General features: G+C 39.3%; 2 protein-coding genes across 6 annotated transcripts in view; one reads left to right on the forward strand and one right to left on the reverse strand.

The window, feature by feature from the left end:
• LOC108000195 (uncharacterized) overlaps window positions 1–22,881 on the reverse strand; it is a 149,612-nt gene that overhangs the window by 74,449 nt on the left and 52,282 nt on the right. The window lies entirely within an intron of this gene.
• LOC107996214 (uncharacterized) overlaps window positions 1–22,881 on the forward strand; it is a 133,730-nt gene that overhangs the window by 61,034 nt on the left and 49,815 nt on the right. Inside the window, exon 3 of one of the 3 annotated variants that reach the window (XM_062083831.1) lies at window positions 2,223–2,337. The exons of 1 other annotated variant lie outside the window; for it this stretch is intronic. The gene's annotated coding sequence lies outside the window, so the exon portion shown is untranslated. Of the gene's footprint in view, window positions 1–1,846; window positions 2,338–22,881 lie in introns of those variants that run through there. One more of the 3 variants, XM_017054164.3, reaches the window with a different exon arrangement.

Here is a 22,881-nt window from a genome sequence, read left to right on the forward strand (position 1 = left end):
AAACCTTTCGATATCAGCTTCTGCAACGATCTGTAGTAACTCTACGCGATCACTATATATCTATCTATCTTAATCACTATATACCTCGTTCCTTTTCATTTTTCCACGAAAGAAATCGTAGCACGTTAAGCGTGGGGAGGGATAGATCAAAGAGAGAAGATGACTGATAAATTTTCTCCACCAAGACATAATAAAGCAGCTCATTCCGCGCTCTCTTCCCTTTTCTTTTTTCTCTCCCCCTCGCCCATCCTCCCCTCTTACCCGTGTGTATCCGTCTCCTCATCTCACGCTAGTCAGCCCTCGACCCCGTCTCGACTTCCTCCTCGTCACGAGACCCCCTTCTCCCCCTTCATCTCGACCCTTTTACCGGCACAAACTCGCTTCAAATTGCCCCTGGAAATCTCATTTCCACCTTTCCAATCTCCTGAGAACCGATTCTTGCCGAAAAAAAGAATTACACGGGGTTACCAACTGGCACGAGCCATGCATACGACGCCCAATGTCGCGTGCTACGACGGCAGGGGAATGCCGAAAGGTTCGAAAAGGGAGGAAGAGTCGAGGATGGAGGCAAGTATGCAGATGAGGTACGCGAGGAGGTTACTCTTTCTCTGCCCTTTACCTATCGAGATCATTTCGTCGATATGGTTGACGTGCTGGAAAATTGTAGTTTGCCGGGGTTGACTCGTTTCTAAATTCTTCCACTGATTCTTACACAGCGAATGGACATCCGATAAAACGATCCCGAGACTTGTTTCAGAGAGACAGTTTCGAAGATCAATTTCTTTTTTCTTTTTTTATTATCTTTGTCGGATATCGAGAGTGCGACTATCGGATATCAACGAAGACAGACTACGTGCTATTTCTCTTCAAGATTTATCTGAAATCAAAGATATATAAATTTGTTAGCTCTATCTGTATCTACAGAATGAATGTTTAATTTGTACTTAATAGTAACAACTTTTGTTCTTTGGACATAAATAAAAAAGAAAATTCGAAATTTGTTACGCATGTATTAACAGAGTTATTCGAAACAGAAATTTTTGTTATTTATATTCGTCGTGTGTTTGCGATATATGTTAAAGAAAAGTGAAAAAAGTATTGAAAGTACATAAATTTGTATATTTTTATCTCACAATATATTATTGATTATTCGAATTTCAATTTGAACCAATTTAAAATTGACTGATGGTGTCGATTTTTAAAAGCATTGCACGCGATAACTTTATCGCGTGGCCATAATGGAGAGAAATGAACGATTTTTTCCCCCTCCTCCTCCTCCTTCCAGGAAAATTTGCACGCAATTAAGCTGCAGTCAGTCAGTCCCGCCAAATTGAACGCTGCTCGATTAATTTTCGTTAGTTGAAATATTCGGTGCTCGACGCCGCTCGGCCTCAAGGTAGAATTTAATTATGCGAGTTAGCTTCGCACTCGCGTCGGCCACACCGCGTTTCCGCCGTTTTCTCCGCTCTAATAGGCTTATTAGTTTGTTATTCGCAACTCGATACTGCCGCTGCCCCAAAGTTTCGCGCGAAACCACCACGAAGCCCGTGTTAATTGGGTATCACTTCATTCATGCGCGCATACCACTTTTATTTCCCTACATCCTAACTGAATTAGAGAAATTTGTTATCCCGATATCGCGCCGTGTAACGTAGTTCTTGGCTTGCGTATGTTGCACCTTCCCAATTATATGTATAAAAGTAAATAATCGTAATGATATTTCCAATGAATAATTATAATAAATACGCGACAATTATCACCGATAAACATTATAATTTATGATAATGCGCATGAAAATATTATTATACTTATCGTAGAATAAATAACGTTAATTTATTTTAAACGATTATCTTGGTTTAGAATAACGAGTGTTGATATCATATACAGAAACTAAACAAGGAAAATTACTCGACGGGAATAATTATTGTTAAGTAATTGAAGAAAAAAAAGAAAAAAAGAAATGGAAAAAATATCGTCATTAAATTGTAAGATAAAATTTGCCCACTTTATTATGAAAGGATATAGTGTTTAATGTTCCTTTTAAAGGGACAGATTAATTAGATAAAGAGCAGGGGGGACGATTATACTCGAGTGTGGGTGAACCACTGAATGACTGCGTTTAAAAAGCCATCGGCAATATCGCGTCCCTGGTTCTCATTTAAAACGCGGGATTCTCGTTTATGCCGCGGAGATTGATAGGGATTTGCGTTCGACTTTTGCAGGAAGTAGCTGAACACCCTTGGGGACAACGCGATTCAAGGTGGAAACAGAAGAGGAAGTCCAGAACGGAGAGTGATTGAATAACCGTGGAAACTTAAACAGAAATTCTGGGTCAAGGTGAGTCTCCCATCCTTCGATCAAATTTTCATTTCCCCTTTTTTCTTTTTCTCTTTCTTCCACTCCCTCTCTCCCCCTTTTTTCTCTATCCGGAATTCGCATGATGCACTAATCTCTCCCTCACTATTACGAATCCTTCGAATTTTAAAAGTTTTTTGAAAAGGGACATCAATCGCCAAAGAAATTTTGTTATTCAATTTCTTTACGAATGTATTAAAATTGAAACCCGCTTTACGAACCGGCATCAAAGCTTCGATCCAAAGCGACTAAAAGGTAAATTCAACGGAGTTCAATTTTATTTGATCAAAGCAAAAATCTTGACCAGCAAATTACCGGTTGCTTCTGGTCTACAATTACCTATTTCTTTTACCTCAACCACCTCGCTGTGTTGGCTAAAACTTTCTCCGCTAATTTCTTTCAACCTCTCCGAGGAGAGGAAATACTTCGGAGAGAAGTTGCAAATAAATTTCGATTGCGAGCGAAAGGAGGCCCGGCATCCGTGATCGTTGTCCCTGTTGCTAATTAATTTCGACTCGCCGATTTTTCAAGAAAGTTTGAACGAGGTCCGGCGTAACTTACTCGCGGGACGGTGACCTTAAATGAGGTAAAAAAAAGAAAAAAGAAACAGAGAAGAAGGGAGGGGACTGGGGCGGCTTGCCCTGGAAATGCTGGAGAGCCTTGGGGTCAGATAGCACGGCGGTGACGGCATTTCAAGTTCGTCTAAGCAGAAACAGAGTCGTTTCCGAGTTAACTCGGATTAATTCTGAAAGTTCCATGAGGTAACCCCTCGAAGGGTTGAACTGCGGTGTCGAGCTTTCGCTCAGAGGATCTCAAGGGGGAGGTCGGTTATTAAATTTTGATACTCGGGATTCCTCACTTTCCATGCTGACAAACTTGCGTCGTTTCATCACGCTTTTATATCGGCCAATATTGTTGTGAAACATTTGGAATAATTTAGAGAATGGAAACTTTCTTGACACGAAAGGGGAGGAATTTTAAATTGAATATTACTTTGAATTTAAATTCTTCGCGTTTTTCTATCGATGCCTTGATCGAAATATATTTATAATTTTGTCGTTTAAGTTTTGGATAAAAAATTTCTTTTCCTTTTACATTTACATTTTCACTGATGTATTCGATATTATGGTGTCAGGTAAAGGGAAATATTGTTAAATGGAAAAAGTAAAGGAGTATTGTTATCGGGGAAAACATTTTATTATAAATTTGTCGTATTGTCAGTTCCGGAGGATTTATGTGTATGTAGATAAGGAAATAAGGAAGTTGGGATTCCCTGGAGTCACAAGGCCCGCGTGTCATAGATATACCTGTGCTTGTGTACGTATGCGAATTAAACCGGGGCGAAATTTCAGACCTGAAGATTTCGTCGAACTAATACCCGAGGGGCAAGAAATTGCAAACAAGATCTTGTTGTCGCCACTGGAAATTAATCCTTCGCGTGCAACAGATGATCCCCTGTTATACATTGCTCTTTGTTTGTTTTTAAAGCTCTATCTAGATGATAGTTAGCTTGCTTGATAAGAAACCGAGCAGAGAAGAAAAGATCGATCGTGATAATTACGTAAAAGTATATATGAAAATATGAAAATTCTTGTACAAAATTTTTTTACATATAACTATTTCCTTAACTTATTTAGAATTTTAAAGGTAAAATTAAAAAGTTTTCCAAAAAATTTATCAAAATATTAAACTTTAGATCTCGATATATTCTTCCAACTCATTTTCCAAATGACTAGGATTTACTTTACGAGTGTCTTTTTAAAAGGAAATATCACTCATAAATCTAGAAATTATTCAGTGAAATATGCTAGACAGAGATACGAAAAGTTTCGAGACGAGAGAGAGAGCGGATGTTAATTCTAACAAAATTATATGACTGAATGATATGGTTAATAAAATCGTATCTTTCGTCTGACTTTTCCATCCGAGTCTATTTTTATCATTTTATTAGCAAAGTTCTCGTCTCTCAGATTACTTCTTTGCAAATTTATTTTCTGCTATTCATGATTGCTCTGAGAATGAAATTCTATTTTCCGTCTTGTCACGAATGTGATATTAAATGACAATTCGATACAAAGATCACTTCTCTTGGCTCCTATCTGTCGTATCAAACTGTCGTTTCGTCCCTTCGAATTGTACGGGAAAAGCTTAAATTTCTTATCGAAATCGAAATTGTTTGCTCGGAAACTCGAAGAATTCTCACAATATTATTTCTAAAAATAATTGTTTCTATATCATTCGTTACGCCAAATATCATTATTTCGATCAAAATTATATTCGTAAAAGAATAATTAAACATTGCAACAAATCCTATTAAAATTACCAAAACTTTAAACTACTGTAACTTCGAATCTAGCCACATTTTATCGATCAAATTGAGATCGTTGGAAGCGCCAATTCTTCCCCTTTAAAACACTTTTTGTTTGATCTCGATACGACTTCTCGTTTCCGAGATATCATCGTTCGAAGATAAACCTAATTTTCTCTCTTTTTTCTGTCGCCGTTTCTATCGCACACTCGGTCCTCTCGCTCGTTAGGCCTGTTCTCACCTATCTCAACTTAGCGCCACGTGCGCTGGTCAGTGACAGACGCGAGTAAGCAGTTTTTTTTTCCTGGAGATTCCTGGAAAGGCGCACGCATGAATAAGAAAAAAAAAGTAGGTCACCATTCTGCATTCCAGAATTGCAGAATCGCCGTTTCGTTGCCGTAACTTTAAAACGTTATATCTCGGCAACCAATTGAGATATTAAAATGAAACAAAGCGCGTTTTAAAGATTGCACATTCTGCTATCGCTTCAACATCTTTTCTTTCAAAACTTTATACTTTTCCCCCCATGTATTTCGCACTAAAATTTACCATATTTTGAAACGTAATTGAATAAGTTTTGAAAGGATTGTAATTTAATCGATCTTTCGTTCAGATATTGAGCGTTATTTTACAAAAGGAGGATTGCGAAAGAAATATCGCCAATGTTCCACGCAGTTTTATTTTTATATCATCGAACGAAAATCTTGTTTCCCATCGTTGGTCCGCATAACTCTCCTGACAGCGGCGCGTCGTTAAAACAACGTTAGAGCCCACACCTATGGGATATACGCAGTTATTCGCTCACGGGAAATTGCTCGTGAAAGCTGGCCGTATATGTATAAAAAAAACCCTTTCCAAGCGCGGAATAAATTTTTTTCAAAAGTTGTTGCGGCGATATTTGCTCGACACCATGTCCTCGACTGATCGCGACCAGAGTTTTCATCCCTGCGAGCAAAAAATGTGCCCCTTTCCATTTCCTCGAACGATGCGACGAACGTCGCATCGGCAGTTTTAAGACGAAACTCAAAGTTCGATTTTAAATTTATTTCATCGATTCGATGTTTTAAACAAATTTCCTCATGTTCGAAGCTTTCTGCTCGATTTACGCCATATAGAAGATATACACGATTTCCAATAAATTAATTTAATCCAACACCGATTTGGGCATGTAGCGAATGGTGGATCCAAGTGCGTTTTATCGCGAAACGCGGGTCGATAGACAGATATACAGTCATTACAAATGGGACGGGTGATACCGATAACGCCTGTTTTCCGAATTTCGCCCTACTTTCAGTCGAGATATATCTATTATCATAAAATACTTGGACGCACGACCGTGTGAAAAGACAAAGATCCGACTCGATTGATAACAACGGGCATGGGACAGAGTTTGTAAGTTTAATCGCAGCCAGCGCTCCAGTTCCACGAGGGAATGTGCCGCCACGGTTGGAACGAATATACGTCTCTATGGAAATCTCTAAGAAGTTGAAATGCCGTTTCGATCGTACTTTATACCATCGGAACTCGTCAAAAGCGAATTCGTTTCCCTTGGAAATTATTCCAAGGGATTTCATGCTGCTTCGAACAGATTCGAGAGAAGTCATATCACGAAGATTGAAAACATTTCAGGGACAAAATTACAGGGACAACGAAACGAGCTTACGTACAGGCGAGCTTGGATTATCGAAAAGTCGCCAACGTAGTGGAAATCTGTGATGAGATTCTCTTTTTTTCTGCGGCGAAAAAAATTTCGTCTCGCTCCGATACGTCGTTGTACGTATTTTCTTTCTTTCTTTCTTTCTTTCTTTCTTTTTTTTTCGGCGACCACGTGCGTGATGCGGTTACAAAGTGGCCACTCGTGGCACTTGGAGGCATTCTCGAGCAGACAGGCCCATCTCCGTTGCTGCAACTGTGTCAAACATTATGCAGGCAAGCGAAAGCCACTTGAAATGCAAATATTTGCAGCGGGAGTAATTAAGGCTCTTGTTGAGTGGAAGTGACGAGCACGTTCAGCTGCTGGATCGGCACCCGTTGTCGAGAAAAATATTTCTTTTCGTACAAAGGACTGCTCGAGCCCGTTTCTCCGCCAATTTTCCGCGATTCTTTCAAGTGTTTGGCGAGATAAATTCAACAGAATTCCTAAGAATCCATTTATCCTTGAAGCCTCGAAAAATATGTTGAAGTTTATCGAAGTTTTACGTGCTCCTTTTGGAACGAACTTTCCAAGTTGGAAGAGAAGTATTCGCAAAATAATATTTTTAATGAGCGTGAAATTTTCCTGGTAAAATTGCGAGAAAGATCATCATATTAACGGACGCATTCGATAATTTCTGCAGGATGGTAAGGTTGAACATTGTTCCGAGTTTTATTTCCACGGCGCGCATCGATTTTCGCGAATTGGAAAATTGTTGAGAAGTTGTGAAATAACGAGAGCACGCCGTTACGGGATCGATATTATTGTACGATTGAATAAATATTCGCAAGTCCGTTGAAAAATGGTTTTCTCTGCAGCTGGTCGGTAAATTTAACGAGACAAAAAACGATACAAGAGTCTTCAGAAATTTTACGTTAAAAATTTTCTCAAAGCAATTATATAGATATTATGTTTCACTTTTTAAGTCGATTTCGCAATATGAACGGGAACGAAAATGATAAATTGTAAAACACAATGTGTAAATCGTATCAGTTCTGGTTATATAAAATATGTTTTTCCAATAATTTTATCGGAAATGACGCGATAAAAGAATATCGCAATGGTATTTGTTGATAGAAGCATACAAAAGCAACATCTTCTTCTCCGGGATGGAAAGATTTTTTTCACAATTCGTTGAGTCTGGAAACGCAGTCTGAGAAAAATTAGCAACGAAAACTGGAGCGAACATGTTTCACCGTTTGTTCGAGAAAATTGAAATTCTTTTGCAAGAGAAATACGTAAAAATAAAAACTGGAATAAAACGTTTGTTCGCCAGGGATAATTTACAATTTAATTGAACGAAGAAAAAGTATCCTCGATGCTCCTTCTTTCTTTTTAACCAGTTCGATTAATTTGTATGCTTCAAGGCCAATGAAAACGAAACTTTCCCGCTGTTCATCCCTTTCAAAACGATTTTCTTTTCCTTCTCTAACAAGTTTTGTACCAATAATATCAAAAAAAAAAAAAATTGAAAACTTTGAACCTGGCTAAGAAGTCCACAAATCCGAAGATTTTGCGAGAAATTAAATTAAAAAAACAGAACCGATGAAACTTTCTATCGATACTTGCCAACGCATATCACTAAATATTACTTTTTAATAGTCTTTGTAATAAAATAACGATAAAATCATTGCCGAAAGATTATCTTCGGATTAAAATTACAATTACAATTTCCACGATGTGTGAATTTCGATTCATTTCGCAAAGAGAGGAATTACATTAGATATCTCATCCTCCATCCTCCATCCCAGTAAGTAATTTTCCCTAGAAACAGAGAGAGGGAGGGAAGGAATCTTTCTCGACACCGAGGCAAGCCATCTTCGACTCCCTGCCTGTTTTAATTTTCAATTTTCCACGGGAACAGGAAGCAACAACCCGTTCGCCAGCGATAGCGACACCCACGGAGGGTGAATTGCCGCGACAATTATTTACCAAACGGTTTACGCGTTGCCGTGATCGCCTCGATTAAATGTTAAGAGATCGGCGTTTCGACGAAGAGGGAACAGCATACTGCTTCTCTCTTTCTTTAGGGACGCGTTTATACACGGGAAAATCGGGAGGGGACATTTCCATGACAAAAACCACGGTTTCGGTGGATCAAGGACACCACTCGAATATGTATGGGATCGAAAAAGGGGGTCATCGACGACGGTCCTCGGGATATTCATTCGAGGGTCTAGAACTTCCGTACCCCTTGAGCTCAGGTGCCGGATCAATTGGTCGAGAGGCGAGTGAAGGGTTTATGGAAAATGGGGAAACTTGAAATTAAGACGATCTTGGAATTTTTTTTTTTTGTTTGAGGAAGAGAGATGCTCTCGATTGGTATTAATCCTTTTATGAAAAAGTTGGAAAGTTTCTTTCGATACCTATGGATCTTTTCTAGAAAAGAAAAAAAGTAATCTAAAAGAACCTTCTGAGTTACTTACTATTTTAAAGATTCGGTTATTTATAAATGATATTATATTTCGAATTTATCTCGTAAAATTTAGCGAGAGAGAGAGAGAAATTCTTAGAGAGCTGGAGATAGTAGGATTTATCTTGACTCGATAAAGTTTCATTTTTTAATAACGCCTCTTACAACTTCCATAAACTTGAAAGAGGAGATAAGAATTCGAGGCTGTACGGCTATCCTCCGGTAATGAGATAAAGTCAAAAGAACTGGCGATATCGAATTGTTTCCACGGTTTTCGTCGTGCCCGATTCTATAAGTAGGGCAAGGGAACAACGTCGAAATGAACCGCCGTTTCGAGACTTGCTTAAGGAATTCTTTAAATTGAATTTCCCAGTCTCTTTCCCAGTTTACATAATCTTGTGTTTCTTCCCAGCCAACAGCCTCAACGGGTATGCAGGAATATACGTCCCCCGTTAGTCAGTGTTAGTTCCAGCCAGTTGGTTAAGTACGAAAACTCGTTCGAAACGCGAGAAACAGAGACACCTTGGGAAAATACATAGAGCGCAATTAAGGGATTTTCCAAGGGGGTTTCCTAATTCCCGTCCTAAATTTCGATCAGAGCACGACAATTAATTCGCATTATTCGACCGGATTCGCGAAATTTTTCTCCAAGTAACTTGGATGTCCTTTTGATCAGAGTGGAAGGTAACACGGAAGAGGGGAGGGGAGAGGGACGAGCTTCCCTCGAAAAAGATTGGAAGGAAACGGTGGATGATTTATCAAAAGATCGGATTACCCCGGAGGGGACGTGTTACCCGTTCTATAAAACGTTCGAGTTCCATCCAGAATGGTTCTGTATGGTCACCAATGATGGAATATACGGTCGTGAAAAAGATGGGGGAGGGGGAAAAAAGGGCATGAGTTATGTGGGATTGTCGCGACCCCTTTCGAAATCGTAACGCGGAATCAATGGGCCTTCGTTTGGTCAGAGTATTTTTCCCTTCCCTCGTGTTGAGATTTTTCTACCCCACGAATAAAATTGCCAACGAATACGAATTGCGAAAATCCGCGAGGACCGAGCAACAAAAGGGGGAAACAAACGAAAAATCCCTCTTGATAAAATGATTTTACTCGTAATATTCGTCGATTTATATATAAATATAAATGTATACGTATTCGTTCGAACGAATTGTTAAAATCGATATCTGTTCTCGAATCTCGAAGCATGCAATTTCACTTCGTTCTTATTCAATTTTTTACGCTCTTGATATGTCTCTTATGGGCAAAAAAAAAAAGTTTTTAAAAAAATTTTTTTATAAAAATGTATAATTTAAAATTTTTATGAAAAGAAATTTTTTTTTTGAAAAGAAATAAAATTTGAAATCGATATGATGGTACTACGTCGCCTTGTCGAACTTGATGTGACCATCGTGCGAAATCCCAGTTTAACCATACAGAAATCGAGCATAACCTTGAAAAACGAAGAGTTCCCATCCATCCACGATCTCTTCAACGACGTATCTCATTATTTTCTACCTTCTAATTTCCGATTCAACGCTGAAATATCTTCGATACCTTGAACGGTTCTGTATATTCGATATTTCGTGTTTTATTTTTTTTTTTTTAAATTTATCGAATTTTATTAGAAAATGTATTTCTTTCTTCATAATTATGGAAATGACAAAGCGTCGAATTTAGGAAGAAGAATTATAATCCTCGTTCGATAAAGCAAAGCAATAGAATTTCAAATGGATGCGCGATGGGAAAAAATGGAAAGAAAGATACCTTCGATTATATTTTTGAATATAAACCGTTCGTGAATATTATCGACACGGCCGTTTTCGAAGGTATTTCCTGCGGCGTGAATTATTTCACATCCACGACTGATCGAAGGCAATTTAATTTAATGCGCATTCAATGTTTAATCCACTTAATATTAATTCGCGGTAGCGAGCTGCTTTCATTATACCTTCTAACCGTTTCATAAATGGAAAATTTCCGATCTGGCAACGATTTATTTCGACGTTACGCCCGAGTGAACGCATAAAAATATTTAAAAAAAGAAAAAATAACAAGGAATATCCGTGTGTACATCGACACACAATGCAAAAGCTTCCGCGATTGTGGATAAAAATCTCTCTCTTTTCTTTTACTTCTTTTTCCACCGTTCAACCGTTCCCGTGATAATCGATATTCGAATTTAACGCAATAAACTTGACATTTAACCGTATTACCGATCAATCGATTAATCGAGTCATATCGTGTTTAATATATATTTATATGGAGAAGAATTGGATTGAACTCGATCAATCGTTAAATGGTTTCATTCTTTTCTCTTTTTTCCTTTCTTTTCTTTTTTTTTTTTTATCGTAATTCAACACGACTCGCCTTGCGCTTCGTCACTGAGAAAATTCAGTGGAAATGAGCACGCGGAGGGAATTAAACGTTTTATAAAATTTCACCCTTTACGTGACGCGTTTTCGAACAGCTGGCCACGACCTGCGACGAGTTACCGTTCAGAGTTTATTGCCGGATCGCGAGCCAAAGCTACGTTGGCGTTTACAACTTTCTCAGCTATAAAGGAGGCCTCGAATTGATATACGATCCACAGTAAACACATTGATTTGATTTTAATCGACTTGTTGGATTCGAGCATCTTCGTTCGATTGACAAACTCATACGCTATGTAATAAAAATTTAGTGAATCTTTCTTAGAAGAATCGCGATATCTGAGACGAGGATGAATTCGATCGAATGAAACGAAGATGACTCGTGAAAATTTTTATCGATATTAATTTTATGTGAAATTTCCTTTATACAGCCTGTACGTGGTGGTAGATGAAGTTATCCTCTATAATTTGTTGACCGAGACTGAGAATCGAATTGCGAAACCGAAAAGTGTCGATTTCGAGAAAACCAATAACACGAGCGATGATGAAATGTATGAATATACTGAAAGTGAATATACTGAAAAAAGTTCGTCGACGTTTTTCATATTGTCCGATATCGAGATATTGCAGGTTTATACAAATTTTGCATAAGATACATTCTATACCAAAAATCGAACGATCATCGATAATAAAAAATGTGAAATTTGCGTTTTAGTGCGCAATGTCTATTTTAAAAGATATTTATAACGATGATCCTGCCGCTCCTTTTCGCTATTTATTCGAGAAGACACCGACATTATACGGTCGCGAGTTAGAAGAAAACGACAGGAAGATGAAGATTTTAATGAAAGGTGAGTTGGTCAATTAGAAAATGACAATTATCTGTATAAAAAATCCTCTTTAACAACGTGGTCCATTAAACGAGGAATTGAAATTTCCATTTTTAATTGAAATTAAACGAGGCTAACGATTTCTAATGTTAATGAAAAATTTATTTATCTCCATAAATAGAAGAAGAAATTTTCTTATGCAACTTATCTTTGCCCAACCTTTATTTCCTAATTATATTTTTTCGTATCTTCGTCAAACGTATCTCACAGATACAGAAATTCAACGAAAAATTCACCTCCGTGAGCGGAATCCGAAATTTTGACCGTTCGAACTTTCCCAATTCGATTGTCCCACTCGAAACCAAAAGTATCTGGTTTATTACTCGCCCAACAACCACTCAAACACTTCGAATTGTATCGGTGTTGCACGTACGAAATCGAATTCTCCGCAATCAGCCAGAAGTGGGCAATCGTTTGTTACAACGAGTGCCATTTTTCTGGTTGTTGCATTCGGCCGGTTAATATATTCTGCCAGCGTGCGCGTGAGCGACCGATATAATTGGTCGTCGGTCAGAGTCGTTAACGAGATAAAGGCGGGGGGAAAAAAAAGGACAAAGATTAAACGACGTGATGAAAATAAGTGGACGAGCGAACGATGAAAAAGGGAGGGGAAAGAGATGGAAGGAGGAAGAAAAAGGAAATGGAAGGAGAGGGTACACAAATTCAGAGAGATCGGCTTAGCGGCGACGAGTTGCAGTTCGAGTCCCGTGTTTACAGCCGTTTAATTGCGTTTACTTACATGGTTAATTCACCGTGGATTGTGACATCGTCACGTTCCACAGCCCGATGCCGAGTTTAATTGTTTACCTTTCATTGAAGCTTTTTACCACGCGAAAAGCCACCACCGAAGAATTCCCCTCGCTTTTCAACCGGGACTTTATTCCAAGTGCTTCGCTTTTCCTTCGTCCCGTCCAGGGAATTGGTAGCCTTTGTTCCACCATCCTTTCAGATCGGTGATTTCTTCTTTCGTGCCATCGGTTTTCATAGGGCTGATTAAAGAGCTAATTTTCCCATTTCTTCACTAACGAGACATATATTTCCCCCTTCGTTTTCCCCGCTTCTGCAAAACCATAACTCTGCTTTTAAAAAAAAAAAGCATTCCAATATTTTTCCCCATTGAAATATTATTCCAAAGAAGTAATTACCGTCCACGTTTCTCGCGTTTTCTTTATTTTCGTCAAGTTCCAGTTTTCTCTCTCTCTCTCTCTCTCTTTTCTGTAGTGCAAAATCGAAAAATGAAACATTCTTCGCTTTTCATCTCGAACACGAGTAATATTATATTCTTCCAGTTTACGTTTTTGTCGCCGAACGTTCTACGTAGAATTATTAAAATTTGATCCACTTATGAAACTTTCGTTTAATTAATATATAGCGCATATACGGGTGTAATAAGTATAGAGAAGATTTATGGAATGGATTCGAGGTTAATCATCTCGTTCGATCTTTCGTAAAGAAATTTCACTTTCATTCCGAAAACTTTGGATCATTCGTTGTTATTTCTTCATTTGATGTCTTTCCTTCTTCTGATCGTTTATCGCGTCGCGTGCAAATCTCGAGTCTCTAATTTTACTATTGGTAACGATCCGTTTGTTCGCGTAGGTTTTCCACAACATAAAGTAAAGCCTATTCACGAGCCATTTCCGGAAGTGAAGAAAATCCGCTCGGAAGTGACCAGTAAGGTTTCGAAGAGAAAAAGGAAATAAAGTTGTCCGATTCTGCTATTGTATTTTTTACTACGAATGATTTTTTATTACGAATATTTATTAAAAAAAATTAGTTTTAAACGGATAGATAATTTAATTTAATAGTAAATATTATTTTATTATATATATGATATTATATATATGAACATTAGTAATAAATATTATTAACGTGAAAATTATTTTACATTTATTACGAAGATGGAACGAATTTGTAGTTGCAAGTTTTTTCCAAAAAAAAAAAAAAAAAATTTTATTCGCTGTAACACACGATATTTTAATAAACCATATTTTATGTTTACGTAATTTTGGACTGTTCAGACACTTCCATTACGGTACAAGACTTTTTTAAAAATATTTTTCGTGTATATGTGATAATATTATATTTCGTGCATTGTGATAATAACGTACAAGATATATTCAACATTTATATCTGAAACAGTCATAAATAATTCTTAATTAATTCACAGTTACAAATAATTCATTTCATTTTTTAAACATTCAGATACTTTAAACCTTCACTCCTCCCCTTCGATAAAAAAATCCTTGAGATCCAGTTTTAAACGAATAATACAAGTATAAATTGAAAAAAATATTAATACAATGTTGCGTTCGATCTACAATGAATTAATAACGTTAATAACTTTGTAAAGAAACAATATAGATATACGTAGATAAACGCGTCGGAAATGATCCTATATTTGCACTATCTGAGAAGACAGTCTCATCGAGAAGACGAATTTAAGACTTGTTTCAAACGTGACACCGTTCCTTGCGTAATAAACCAGCGAGTATATCATTGCACTTGTCTCACTCTAATGATCATTAAGAAGGCTGAGAAAAGTCAACTCCAAGTATCTACATTCTTCTCTTTCTTCTCTTTTATTTTTTTTAAACGAAATCATTCTCTTTTCCTATGCGCCTCTCTATTGAATCATTGTAAAATCTCTTTCACGATATTTTCATAAACACTGCTCTGTTTCTCTCTCTTTCTCTCGAGCTTCCTACGTGACTTAAACACGCCTCGTTCAAATTCCAAATCGTGTCGTATTATCGCTTGTAGTCTCTCCACCCGAAAACAAATATTTAATTCAAGAGGAATATTTCCCTAAAAAAAAATCCCCTTTTTCCATTTAACTCTATCCACGTTCGCAAGAACAAATGGTATACGTGGTTTTCGAGAATCGTTTTTTTAAACAAAAAATTGCGCTCGACGCGCAATTAAAAATTTAAAAACGCTTCCTTCACGAAGGCTTTCTTTTACACGTTTCGTTTTCAACGTCATTGTATCCCGTGAAAAATATTCCATCCCGAAATCACCAAAGAAAAATGTTTCGCACGAAATCAACGCACGATTAATTATCCACGTTGAAAATCTCTGAAACGTGAAAGCGATCAACATATCAAAAAAAAAGCAATCGAACCTGCGCAGGTGTTCGGCGTATCTCGTAAACGCGTGTGGACGGAACGTGATGCAACGATCAGAAACGCGGCGTGACGTCAATGGGTCGAAGTGTCTGTCCTTGTTAGCGAGGCGGTCTCTGGAATGTTGCGTTGACGCGTTCGAATGCACACGGCCCGTGTCCCGGGTATTCAAAGCGGTTTGGCAGAGAATTCGCCGAGCCCCCTCCCTCCTCTCCCGTCTTTCGTGACGCCACCGATTTAACGCGCGCACTTTGATCCCCTCGATGCCACGGAGGATTATCCTCGTTTCGTCGCAACAGACTCGAAACCACGAGCACACTAAATGAGCTCGGCCAACCAGAGTTTTCCCATATTTTATACCACCACTTTTCCACCATCTTTCTTCGAGGGCCGCCGTTTGCGCCATTTAATCGAAAGGGAAGTCGGCAGCAGAAATTCTCGATTCGAGTTTATCCTTTCTATCGATGGAAATACGTGCATCGAATGGCCACTTTGGGTAATTTCTCCGGGGAGACGGGTTTTTATTTTGCGTTCGTTTTGTTTCTCTGAGAATCAGAGTCGATGATAAGATTTCTCCAGCCGGGAGGGAATTTTGCGGGGATTATGAGGGAGGGGAGGAGGGAGTGAAAGTTCGAAATGATTTTCTATTATCGCGATTCGTATGTGTCGGCTGGGATTGAAACTCCGCGTCGGGGAGTTCCGTACCGTGAACGCCGATAATTGTCCGGATTTTTCGCTTTCGAAAATCGAAGCGCGTGAATTCGTCGGAAACGACGACGCGGTCGAAATTGGTCGTTCGAGATGTCAGGATGGAATGACACAGAAGAGAGGGCAATTACCGTGTTGAACGATAAACGATCTTATCTCCCGTAAAACAGACTTTCCGATTGTTCTAATTCCTTTGGAAATTTTGTTCCTTCTTACAATCGAGTCGACATTCCCCTTATACGTTCCCCAATTTGGTACAAAATTTTAATTCGAACGAGATGAAACAGAATTTCCCCTTCGGCCAACGAAGAAAGTACTCTAAATGCAATATAAACGTTCCAGACTTCTCTGCGTTCCCTCTCTTCCCCACTCTCTATTATTCCACAATTTCCAAACGTACTGTCGGAGAATTAATCATCGATCAACACGGAGAATTCTCAATCCAAATATTTCCACTGTAAATAGTGAGGAGGGAAGAAACTATCGGGTGTTCAATTAGCCGTCCGTTTGGCTTCATTCAGAGCCACTTTCCTTCTCGTCTCGACTCGATTGCACTTTGTTATCGCGTTTAAATTCGATCGAGGAAGAGCCCTCGCGATACTTTCGCCACGCGCTCGATTCGTGAATGGGTTGGCTGCATCACGTTGCACCACTGGGGAAATATCAGGCGAGCAAATGCGATCGACTCGCTCGTATCGGCGTGGAAACGTTCCACGACTCGGTCAACACTTGCTATTGACGTTTTCGCGGTGGAGGAAATCGTGTTGGCTCGACACGCTCGCCATACTTTTTCGTTATCGCCCTGAATTTTTCCGCATTTAACAACACATAGATCGGGATTAACATCGATACGAGTGAACGAACGTTACAATTTTGCAATGTCACCGATTTTTTTTTTTTTTTCTTCCTTTTTTTCCCCATGGAAATTTCCATCCGCCTCCATGGACAATCGATTTCGCGATACAATGCCGGGCAAAAGTTCGAAATCGTTTACGAAGATTCGATGGAGTTTGGAATAACGTCAGCGTAGAATTTTATCGTTCCGGAAAATTGTTTAATTACGATTCTGTCGATGGACGAAGAAAAATTGGTGTCGACGTCTGCAAAATAAATGTCGAACGAGAATGATTTAATTAACAGGTAATTGAATTGTACAAGTGCTAGATTTTATATTGGCAAAAAAAAAAAAAAAAGAAAAATAGAAAACGTTTTACTTTTTGCTTCAAAGATATATAAATAATTGGTAAACGGTATAACGATTTACCCTTACGTAAATTTCACGAGCATTTTATCCACCAGGCTGTCTTTGACGAGAAAGTTTCTGCGTCACATTAAATGGAAATATAAAGGATTACGCGTGTACATTACGGTTGAAGATTTTTTCGAAGCTGGAAAACGGCGAGGAATGTAAGAAATAAATTGTAAAATAAAACGTGGCTCCGAGTTGAATAATCCCCGCTACTTTCAGCCGGGACTGTATCGCGATACACGAACACGGTAAATCTTCATTGTTGCCCCATTGCATACAAAACGAATTCGTTGCGTAATTACGATACGTTTTGTTAATACAAGATTTTCAGCAACAGAGGCAATTTCGTAATACGTCTCGATGGAACAATACCGGAACGATGATGACGAAATTCGAATAAATAATTCGTCGTAACAATTTAATCCATAATAACGCTTTTATCCACCAATGATAAATAACGTTATCAATTTCTCATTTTATCGAATTACGTCCAGGAATCACAATTTTCCAATCACCACGATAGATCATCGTAGCAACAAAATTCTAATAAAAAAGTCTTGAATATCTTCTAAAAAATTTCCAATATCCCGTACTGAGAAAATCCTCCAATTTCGTCTTGCCAAAATTTCGTCACCCGCTGTCCCGCCGTATGGACACAGACGTGACCGAATCCCGACAATCGCGAGGTTTCTCGTGTTCCCGAGGAAACAGCTGACAACGCACTTGTCCTCGAACAGGATCCAAGGTAACCAACCATGTCACCGGCACGCCATCGAATCAATACCACCGTCCGATCGGTACTTAACGTTTCGGGCAACCGCAAGTGTGGATCGTTCCCTCCACTCGTTCCGATTCGGAATTAACCGAATAAGGCCCGTTCACGCACGCACACCGCCGTGAAAACCCGCTCTTCCCCCCCAAACGCTCGGATATCGCGCAGGCTTTTCACCGCGATCGCCACTCGCCCCGCCGAAATTTCAATTATTAGGAAACGCGAGCCGAGTATAACAAGATAAACGGGCGGCGCATCATTCGAATTTAATTTGCAACGCGAGCTGATTTAATCTCGCTCGGTCCCCTGCCCTGATATTCGACCCGCTCCTATTAAACCGCACCAATTGCCATACTCCCCGATAAAACGCGCCCGACCGATCATTTTAATTACGCGCCCTCGATATGAGTATATGTATATGGTAAATCGGTTCGTTTCGATTTCGTCCGTCAACTTCTGGATTCTAATTCTACGCGATTTTAACGCGTGAAAAATAAAAGCGTAAATAAAAGCGATATTTTTTTTTTCCTTTTAAATAATATTTTTAGAGAAATGATTAGAATTTGATTTGAATTTGATTTGAATTTGTGAATTGAAGCATGGCTGCGAGCGTTTGAGATAAACGTACGAGTTTATTGAGTGAACGAGAATGCATTTTGGTTGGATGAAGAATGTGTTTGGAATGAGGGAATATTAAGAATTTTTGTAAAAAAGAAAAGAAAGGAAAGTTATTATTTTTTCCTATCTCTATCTCCAAATCACGCGAGATTTTATAGAAATAATTTCTGTACTTGTGTTTTAATTTTTATGACAAAGTGATATTCGTGATATCAAATTTCGCGAACGATTGTGGAAAATACTACCGATGAAAATTTTAAACTTTGCTTTCAAACAATGGAACGCCAGATATTTTCACGTGGCAAGAGTTCTCTATTTCACGCCGGGAATCCATGAAAAATTCGTGAGCACGGAGAAAAATGAAGAATGACCGGAAACGCGAAACCGAATTATCGCACGAGCTTCCCCTAATTTTTGCCGGTATCATTTTTCTTTCTTCCTTTCTTTCCTTTTTTTTTTTTCTTGTCATCGTTTCCGATTCCGTTCAAAATTAGCCTCAGAGATCTCAAAGCGTTGTGCCAGTTTCACCGACACTCTCTATCTCCCCCTCGATGATCTTGATGCTCTTTGCAAATTCACGCGCCTTAATTTTTTATCCGAGCATTCAACGGAAGAGCATCGCGTGATAGAAAAAAATCGCTCGTAAAAGAGAAGTTCCCCCTCGCATTCATCTTGTTACAGAGCGTACTCTCTTGCCTCTTGTTTAAATTCATTCGATGCATCTATCTAGCGTATATTTTTCCCCAGAGCGAGGTATCCGGGCGTCTGAATAGAAAATACTACGGACAAAATATCTATATTACGTATATCTGGGCAACCTGTCGATTTAATCGATCGAAAGAAGTTTTCTCTTTTTTTTTTTTTTTTGTATAATCTATCTTGAGATTCTCGTTATATTATATTAACAATTTCGAAGGTTCACGAAAAGAATGGGACAAAGAATCCCGCGAAATAATGGAAGAAAAGAGGTCTGGATTTCATAGAATAGAATACATTTGTCTGAGAATTTCTGCGGTAAGATTCTGACTTGATGCACTCCTTTCGTATTTCGAGATTCACCTCAAAATTTTCGTGCCCGTTCCCCTTTCTTCTACTTTCGTCTCCAAGAACGAATGTCTCTCCTACAAGCATCGTTATCCCAAAAAAAAATAAAAACTATGACATAATTTTGGATTATTTCCCTCTGAAACGTAACGCAGAGAATTTTTCGCAGGATTCTTATTATGTTTATCATTAAACGTGGGATGCATTGCGCGATAATAATTTCGAGGATAGGTTTTTTTCTTTTTCTTTTTCTTCCATCTTAAAACGAATTTTCGAATGCGTGCAACTCCGAGTTGGAACATTTTCAAATTGATCGTTGATAAACGGACGGAGAGGAGTGGAAAATTCACTGGACGAATTTGATCGCGATAAAAAGATGGAGGTGGGAAGGAAAAATTCGCGCATCGATCGGAATGGCAAGAATGTTTTAAACATGGAGGGATGAAACGTGTAGTGGCCGTTCGCGAGAAAAATTCTTCCACAACTCTCGCGTCGAGTCGAGGTACGTCGTTCACAGGCTACAATTTCTTTTTTTTTTTCTTTTACACGAGTTTCTGCTAAATAAATAGTGCCCCATTACGGTTGAGATGATCTCCTTGGCGCGGGGGAAGACTTTACAACGGACGCTCTGCGAAGCTTTTTGCACCGTTACAAGTTGGCTACGCCGCTTCTTGCCACGGCTCCTCGTTAAAATTTAAACGCTCGAATCGTCGAAATAAACGTGTCGCGGTCGGAATTGGACGGGAAATTATCGGATTTTGATCGTTTCGCGTTCGAGAGGATAGGATTTTTAATGAAAAAGTATCGCGAAGCTTGGGAAATATTTAATATTTTCCAGAGCTTAGATTCGATGAATTTAAGACAGATTTTAAACGGATATCAGAAGTAAATGCTACGATGTATCAGGAATGATAAATAGGGATTTGTAAAACGAGCCGTAAAACCCGTCCCCCTTCGGAAGAGATCGGAATCGGAAATTAAACGAGAAAATTAAGCAAGGGAGAAGCGCAGGCGGGAGCTCAAGGGGAAATAGTTTCCCTCGATTTGCTCTACTCCGTCACAGATTACGTCATAAGGACGTAAGCCGCCCAGAAACCCTACAAATCGGTCGTAATTTTGATAATAGCCACGTACGCGACGAACCTTGGAAAATAGTTTTTGACGCGAGTCCTCGTTCCATCAACCTCGTTAAAAGTTCCACTTTGCATTAAACGGTGGTCGGCAAAAATGGGGGGAGAGAAGAGAAAGAGAGAGAGGAGAAAAAGAAGAAAACGATCCGTAGCCAGAGGCACGACGACTTCCTCGGAATGAGTAATTATCGCGGTTCCATGCTTAACAAGGGACCGTGCGAAACAATGGCAGGGGTGGATGGATCGATCGATCCGGTTTCGATTGAATATTTTCCATTGGTGGAGAATAATTAACGCCCGCGGCCAAAGGGATAAAATGTCCCGGCTACGGACCAAGAAAGTTGCGTCCCGAAAACTATCATCGAGAATTCCCACGGAATAATTTTCCCTTCCCCCTTTTTCAAGGCCACAGTTTCCAGGGAAGAAAGACACTATTGGCCGAGCGTGCGAATTTCCATTCGAAGCGCCACGTCCGACTCGAGCGTTCGTTTTTGTTTGCCGTCCAATCTTCGGTCCTCGATGCGCCCTCGTTGGTCTAATTCGAATTACCAGGGCAATGCTCATTGAACGTAATCCTATCAGCTGGAACCGGTATACTCGTCGAATCGGTATTAGAGCCGAGCCGCTTGTTTCATCCTCGAACAAGGTTGTGACGCGGTGAACTCTCCAACGATTCATTTCCATTCTCGACATTCCCTCCCCCTCGTCCACATTCTCCCCGATTAATTGAAGAGAAGAAGATAAAGTCGAGCGCGCTAATTGGTGACCGGTGACGCGAAAAGCGAGGGATATCGAGGGATTAGGGCCATTAGCAGTTGAAGCAGTTCCTCGATGTTTCGCACAAGTGGCATCCGCGATCCCATCACTTCGTTTCTATGTGAAGAGAGAGAGAGAGAGATGGCGGAACGGTGTCGAGGATAATCTAATTATTGGTTAGAGCTCGAGACCGCGTTCTGGCATGAAGCTTGAAGGGAATCTTCGAGCCCTGATCGGAATTCAGATCGGATCGAGATTCTTTGTTCGACTTCGTCGCGCGTTCTTCGCTCCAATTCACGAACGGGGTAATTAATTTACGAATAATCCTGATGGAAATTTTCAAAAGGGATTCGAAGGGATTCGAAATTTGATCCGCGACCAATCTCCTTAACGTCGATTTCTTTTTACACGTATCCCATAATCGGTTTTTTCAACAGCGAAAGGGAAGATTTCGAAGAGAGAACTTCAAATTCTCATTAACTCTATTCGCAAACTTATCTTGACAATCATTCGTTCCAAACATGAGAATCGCGACATCGATATTTTTTTCGTACACCGCGATCACTTGGAATTTTTAATCGTGGAGAAAGAAAATTCTGGTGAAATATTGGGGGAATATTTACGAGAATTTGAGGGCAAACGAAACACGCTCATTTTATCAGGATCCTCCCGAACTTTCATCCCTTATCGCCGAAAGTGGCGAGCAACGTACACTATGGTCGCCGCGCGTGTATCGAGGAAACTATGAAAAAAACTTCACAACACTCGGGGAAACAAATTTCCTCCCGCGCGAGGCGAAATTTTTTTCCCCCCCTTTGCTTCGATTGGCTAAACGTCGACCCATTTTTAAATTTCTTCCCTGTTATCGACTCTCGTGTTTCTTTTCTTTTCTTTTCTTTCTTTTTCTCTTCTTTTTATTTCAAGGATCGCAGGGAAATTCTAGGTAGCAACGCGATATTCTCTCGATGTCGAGGACCAAAAGGAACAAAGGGAAGAGGGGGGATGGAAAGTTGGAAAAAAAGTGAGCGAGTCGGAAACGTTTTGTTTCACTCGCGGTGTAAAGAGCGTTCTCGCGAGTTTGACGTAATTAGAATTCCGCGTGGTATATCGTTGGTTATAACCGTAATATCCCTTTTACAATTCTACGTGGCTTTTATCAAAAGTTTCGCGTTATCTTTTTGAATTATGATTTCGAAACGAGAAACGTATAATAACGTTCTTATGATGTCCAGTTCTGGACGCGTGTTAAATTGCATTTAGAAAGAAACTCGGAGGAATAAATAACACAGGAAAATGTTGCGTTATAACGATCTTTGTATCGATATCTACGTTTGCGAGATCGACTCTTTTGTTACGAAAGTGTCCATCTTGAGCTCCGTTAACGAGTTGAATTATTCGAAATCGATGAAAATTTACAATAAAATCTTGTAGTGGATAATGAAAATAAATCG

Source organism: Apis cerana, linkage group LG13, assembly GCF_029169275.1.
Source record: "Apis cerana isolate GH-2021 linkage group LG13, AcerK_1.0, whole genome shotgun sequence".
NCBI classification, from domain to species: Eukaryota; Metazoa; Arthropoda; class Insecta; order Hymenoptera; family Apidae; genus Apis; species Apis cerana.